Raw genomic sequence first — 7,064 nt, 5'->3', positions numbered from 1 at the left:
TGTGGTGAGTGATCTCAAACTATTGGCATCTCTAAGAAAAGAGAAATTGGACATGATCAGGCCTCTGAAAGTGTAGTGTGACCTCCACTGCTACCATTAGGAAGATCTATCTTGACATGTCTGCATTTTCCTTTGGAGTGACCAGACCCTGGTGTTTAGATGACTATGATAATGATGAGGCAAGAGACTTGTTATCAACTAGAATTCTAAAGCCTTACCCTGATTCTCTGACTCTTCTTCCTCATTGGGCTACAAGGAGGGAGACCATTCACACTGTGGTAGTGAAAAGGGTGTTATTAATAACTGTGTTGGGACAACAAGAATGTCCTAAGAAAACCGGGCCCAATTTTCATCACTGTTAAAAGGGAAGTTTGAGGAGGAGGGATTAAAATCTGAGTTAATTTGACACATTGATTCTAAGAGGGCTTTTTGAGATGATCTTTCTCACAGTGTTGTTCCCCAAAATATGTCGCAGAAAATGCCAAAATCATGTCAGATTTAACATAGAGCACATAATCTCAAACACATTTAGAGACTATCTGCACATTAGTTTACTTCCCCAAGACTTGCTCTTGTACTCCCCTTGACCATAGGAGTTTCTCTGTGAAAAATTTAGAATACTTTTTAAAATTTCTAGGAGATAAATTTCTATACTGCCCTGCAGTCCCCAAATTAAAAAGCTCGCTAATGTTTTTGCATAATTGTAAATACAGGGAAGGGATAACTAGTCATTTGAACTAACTTCCCCGTTATTTGGTTAAAACACAATAAATAAATAATAAAAGTTTCTTTCAGGAACAAAAACATTTCTACAAAAATTAATTTTTATATATTGGTGTTAAATATATAACAATAATAAATTACAAAAACATAAGCTAGATTTTTGTTCTTGAAGCAGAATTAACACATAAAAATCACAATTTTTTCTTTCCTATACACACACACTAACACATTACATATATACATATTTTTTTCTTTTTTTAAGATTTTTATTTATTTATTTGCAGGGAGAAAGTGAGAAAGAGGACTAGCAGGGGGAGCGGCAGAGGGAAATATAGAAGTAGGCCCCACCAGGAAGGAACCTGATGTAGGGCTTGATCCCAGAACCCCAGGACCATGACATGAGCCATAGGCAGACGCTTAACCACCTGAGCCATGCAGGCATCCCAATCTACATATTTTCAATATTTTATTTTTATATAATTCTAAACTTACAGGGAAATCTCCACATATATGTGTATGCATGTATATTATATATATATGCATATATAGAGATATTTAAATATTTGAAGCTAACAGCTACATTAACATGATAATGTATTTTTATGCAAGAGTACCATATATAGCATCTTGACAATTTATTTTTTCAAATTTGTTGTATTACACATATATTTATTTCAAAATTCTTATTTCTTTCTTACCATCGTATGGTGTCCTTTGCTATAATCTTTAAATTTAATAACTTTTGAAATGAAGGTGTTATTTCTTAATGTGATTCTAAAGGCATCAAATTGAAAATAAGAGATAGTCTTTGCAAATGATTATAAATATTTTTAATTAAATTTTTAAAATGAGTATCAGTGACTAGTACCAATATTTTAAGAGTATACCTTGAAGGTCTCTAGATGATTTTAACAAAGGGCCTTTATAAAATGAGTACCTTGTGACATCTGTCTAATTTTGGTTTCATCATCTGCCACATTCGGTTAAATATTTTGACCTTGTTGGATTTGGATGAGAGGATGGCTAAGAGATGTAAATGTTATTTTTATGTCATCTTGCAGCAGTCACTGGCTCTAAGAAATGGTCTGGTACACATGCAAATTGGGTATTGGAAGAAGAAGAACTTGGAATTCTGGGCATTAAAGCCAAGGTCTTGGGTTGCCTTGGTGGCTGTCATTAAGCATCTGCCTTTGGTTCAGGTCATGATTCCATGGTCTTGGAATGAGTCCCCCATTGGGGGGAATCTCTGTTCAGCAAGGAGCCTGCTTCTCCCTCTCCTCTTGTCCCCCTCCAAGGCTCTCTCTTGCTATCTTTCTCTCTAAAATAAATAAATAAAATATTTTAAAAAATTAAGCAGAGGTCATTTCTACATGTTATTTCCTTGGCTTGATCTTCTCCCCTTCCTTCCCAGACTAACTCTGGCTTATGCTTCAGCTCTGGTTTAAGTGGACCTCATCTTGAAAGCATACTCTCATGATATGAAACTATCAGGTTAGTTATATTTCTGTACTATCACATATATACCTTTAGTATAGCACAGCTGATGTGTATCCTTCCATAGTATTAACTGATATGTTTACCAGGCTTCTCAATTAGAATTTGAGCTCTGTTTTCACAATGCATGATTCTCAACTCAATTGCTGAAGTGGTGTGCCCTAATTCCAACCCCATTCCCTCAGTCTAAATATGCACTGAGTTCCTATGATGAAAGGCACTATGCTGGGCTCATTGTACATGCTACATACAAAACACACACTAAACATTTGCTCCTGATTTAAAAGCAAAATGTAACAATTCAGAAAAATAGGAATAAAATTATCATGTCACTTAACCTAGTAGTAAGTGCCAGACTTGTGGTTGTGGCATTGCTTCTGATGAACTTTGGGAAATTTCTGGCAATCAGAACACATATGTGCTCCAAACAAGCTGCAGGTACTTGGGCTTTTCTTTTGTTTTGTAACTGTACATGTTCTCATTCTCTTTCTCTCTCTCTCTCTTTTTTCATCCCTCTTTCTCTCCCTCTCTCTCATTCTCTCTATAAAAATAATTGTTTTCTTTTTTCTTTACAATAGAACTATGCCTTCCAGGGATCCCTAAACATAAGAGAATTAAATGTAGGGTAAATATAGGTTGTGAAATAAAACTATACATCAAAAATACTATGATGTGAGATATCTGCCAAAAGCAACCACAAAAAAATCTCCAAATAACAACAATCTCTCTAGATATCCTAGTAAAATGGCTAAAAAGTTTAAATATATTTTGTAAAATTAATAAAGGCATTTAAATAATATATGTAGATTAACATTTGTGAGGTGATTCCATAGCTTTTATCACTTTACAAATTTTCTATATCAATTCCGATTGTAGAGAATAGTATGTGGCCCTAATAAAAATTGGAAAATATAATTTTCAGGTCCCAAAACCATTTATTAATAATATGATATGCTTGGGGCACCTGGGCGGCACAGTCACTGAAGCAACTGACTCTTGGTTTCGGCTCAGGTCACGATCTCAGGGTTCTGAGATTGAGCCCTGCATCAGGGCTTAGTATTTTCTCTCCCCTTCTCCCTTTACCCCTTCTCCCTACTCACTCTCATTTTCTCTAAAAAGAGAAAAAAAATTCCCTAAAATATTCGAAACTCACAAGACTTGATAGGATCTGAAAGCTTCTAGGACAAAAGATGAGGGTTGATATCAATCCTGAAAATGTGTCACCCATCATAAATAAATAAATAAATAATAAATAAATAAATAAATAAATAAATAAATAAATAAATAAATAGGGATTCTTGGGTGGCTCAGCGGTTTGGCGCCTGCCTTTGGCCCAGGGCGCGATCCTGGAGATCTGGGATCGAGTCCCACGTCGGGCTCCCGGTGCATGGAGCCTGGAGCCTGGAGCCTGCTTCTCCCTCTGTCTGTGTCTCTGCCTCTCTCTCTCTCTCTCTCTCTCTCTCTCTATCATAAATAAATAAAAATTAAAAAAAAAAAAAGAAAATGTGTCACCCAAAACTCTCCTTCCTTTTGTCATTTGGGTGAAAGCATCTGACATACCTTAAAATGGAATATCTGGGAAGGCCCTTGGGAAAGTATTTCAATATGGGCATTTAGTTCATCTTGTGAAACTTCCATCTCTGAAGAGGTGTTAGTCTGAAATACTCTCAAAATTCCATGGTGTAGTAAATAAACTATCCTGAGATTTCTGTTGAACAAAGGTCTCAACTTTCATTTATATTCCTCCTGAAGCTAGGGGCACACAGCGGAGTCATGGACAGTCATCACAAATACTGTACATCCAATATCGTACCTTGATCTTTTACTTAACATGAAGAGATCTATACAGACAAGTTACATGAACAGACACGAACCAAGCTAGCTAGCATTTTGCTCAGCTCTCACTGGAGAGGAGAAAGGAGGAATTAATACAAGTTTTTGTGTCCCAGCATATCCCAATTACTGACTTATTTTGCCACCTCAGAGTTTACTTTTTTGGGAAAATCCCTCTCCTGGCTTTATCAGAGGACAGAGATCTAATCTTTCAGACAGAGCAATATCATATTGCAGAAGTTTGGCTCCCAGTTTTTTCTGCTACCTTATCACTCCTGGTTGTGGAAATACCTGAGGACTGACATCCAAGTCTTGAAGTTCTAATTTATATGACATGGCCGACCTTCCAGTTGCTCTGTCACCTCAGCATTCTACCAGAATCAACTGCATTAAACACTAGGCTGAAGCAGGTTATTTTAGAGTTCTACAGGAGGAGGCCAGATTACTGGGGTTGAACCAAATTTATTGCTACCTATCAGCTAAAGAGATAACTGTTCTAAAGGATAACTTCTGTGTTAGAAAATGAAGCCATACCATAAGGATTCTGAGGCTAATTCCTAACAATGAAGCAGGACAAACTAGAAAGTACTAGGAAGTGGCCAGGTGAACCCATACCTGCAGGGTGTGCTCATATTTATCTAAGACAAATAGGGCAAGGTCATTTGCCTGTGTAGAAAGAACAGCATGGGAGGGATATTATATCCAGTGGCTGTTCTCCCCACTGGTGAGCACAAAATTGTATGGAGTTGATCACAGCTGGCAGCACAACTCTAGGTCAGGGATGAAGAAAGCTAATCAGAATCTACATCATTATTCTCAAATCTCTTCCAATGACTAGAGATACTGGAAGTTCAGAGAGTTTAGGGAAAGAAGAAGAGAAGTCCTATATGCCTTATTAAACCACAGGTCCTAGATTCTGATATTGCCAGCTATTTTCATTGACAGATACTTGAGAGGGTTACTCAGTAGAGTACATCTGAGACCCAGTGGCACATTGGGCAGGGTGGTGTTACAGGACAGATGGGATTGGTTAACAATTTTCCCTATGTAACATTCAGTACTGAGTGGCAGCACTGGCAGCCTGAAAGTTTACCCAAAGATCTCAGCATTTGTAAAAAATCCACTAAAGAATTCACAGAATCCTGGGTAATCATCCTGCTGAAGGGATCTAATGTCAATACAGTAATTTATACCAACCCCACCACAAATAGTTTAGAACTTCCCTTCCTACAGAGGAGAATGACCTCCCCCTCACTTTTTTTTTTCTTTTTCAGAAACATCCGTAACAGCTGGCCTATACCCTATCACCTTGCAAAGACCCTACGAGTTGTTCCATCTTGCTACACCCTCCATCATGCCCACCCCAGGGACTGGCCTTGGAGTGTATTCATTGCTACTCTTCCCAAATTTAAAATGGGCAACATGATTCCAACTGTCAGATCATTTAAATACAGAAGTGCACTGTCACTGTTGGATAAAGTAACTTTAGTGTTTGGATTGGCCAAGAATAGCCAGTCAGAGTCATCAGTGACTCCAGGCTTGTATCCCCACATTTAACAAAATGCATTCTGGACTTTCAGTCTTCAAAGAGTGCTGGGATAGAGGAAAGGAAAAAAAGAGGCAGGAATTGGAAAAGGGCTACATCCCAGCACTGCAACTGTACCATGCACAACTATTAAGAAATGGTTGTGAGAAAATGGGAATTTTTCATGATACTATTGTCTTTGGGCTTGCATGGCATTAAGCAAGAAGTTCAGCCAGCTTTTTTACTGCTTTCAAGGTTTTTTCTCTGTCTTTTCTTACAACAGTTTGACTATGATATATTTAGGTGTGGGTGTTTTTATGTTTATCCTACTTAAAATTTATTAAGCTTCTTGAATGTACAGATCATGTTTTTCATAAAATGTGACAAATTTTCAGCCATTATAAATTTTCAAATATTTTTATGCTCCTTTTTTCTTTCTTTTCTTTCTGGGACTCTCATTTTTAATATGTTAGTATGCTAATGGGGTCTCACAGATCTCTGTGGGTCTTTTCAGTTATTTATTATTTTTTCTTTTCCTTGTTTTCCCTTCAGATTAGATAACCTCTATTGGAATATATTCAAAATTGATGACTCTTTTGGCTATTTTAAATATATTTAAGACCCTCTAGTGAATTATGTTTTATTTATACTTTTCAACTCCAGGTTTTCCATTTAACTCTATTTTATAATTTCTGTTTCTTTAGTGATATTTCCTAATTGATGATTTATTATTGTCAGGCTTTAATTTGACTCTTTAAAAATTACTTCCTTTATTTAGTTCTTGAACTATTTATAAAAATGATGTTGAAGTCCTTGTCTGCCAAGTCCAGCATCTGGGCCCACTCAGAGATAGTTTCTCTGTTTGCTTTTTTTCCCCTTAGCATGAATAACAAGTCTTGTAATATTTGGTTGAAAATGGACATTTTATATAATATATTACAGCAACTCTGAATTTTGATTACTCATAGGGGTTGCTGTCACTGTTTTTGTTTGTTTTGTAGCAAATTGCCTGGATAATTCTATGCAGTCATTATCTCTTGTGGAGTACAGAATCTAGTCATGTAAGCAGAATCTAAAGTCTTTGATATATTTTATTATTCTCACTTGTATTTTGAAGACTAGCCCCAAAGGGGTTTTCCCTCTGTTTTCATACCTTAATGATGAATATTTAAGTTATAATTGGCCAGATGTTATGTTAAAATACCTGAAGCTATTCAGACATCCAGTCTTTCTTCACGTGTCTGCAACATGAGTTGAGGAACATGGTCACAATTCAAGCAATTTACATGTCGTCTCCCACTTTCACTTTCCATTGGACCCTCCCATTTCATATAAAGAGGGTGTCAAATTTAGCCAGGAATACATGGATAGCTAGAGCCTTCTCCTTTTTCTACTGGATGTATCATAGAGCTTTTTAGATGACTAAAACGTTTTGGAGGTTATCAAGTCCCACTTTGTTGGTCTCATTTCCCAGATAATCTTGTTGAAT

This window comes from Canis lupus, chromosome 14 (assembly GCF_003254725.2).
Source record: "Canis lupus dingo isolate Sandy chromosome 14, ASM325472v2, whole genome shotgun sequence".
Taxonomy (NCBI): Eukaryota; Metazoa; Chordata; class Mammalia; order Carnivora; family Canidae; genus Canis; species Canis lupus.
This window is presented reverse-complemented; position numbering follows the sequence as displayed.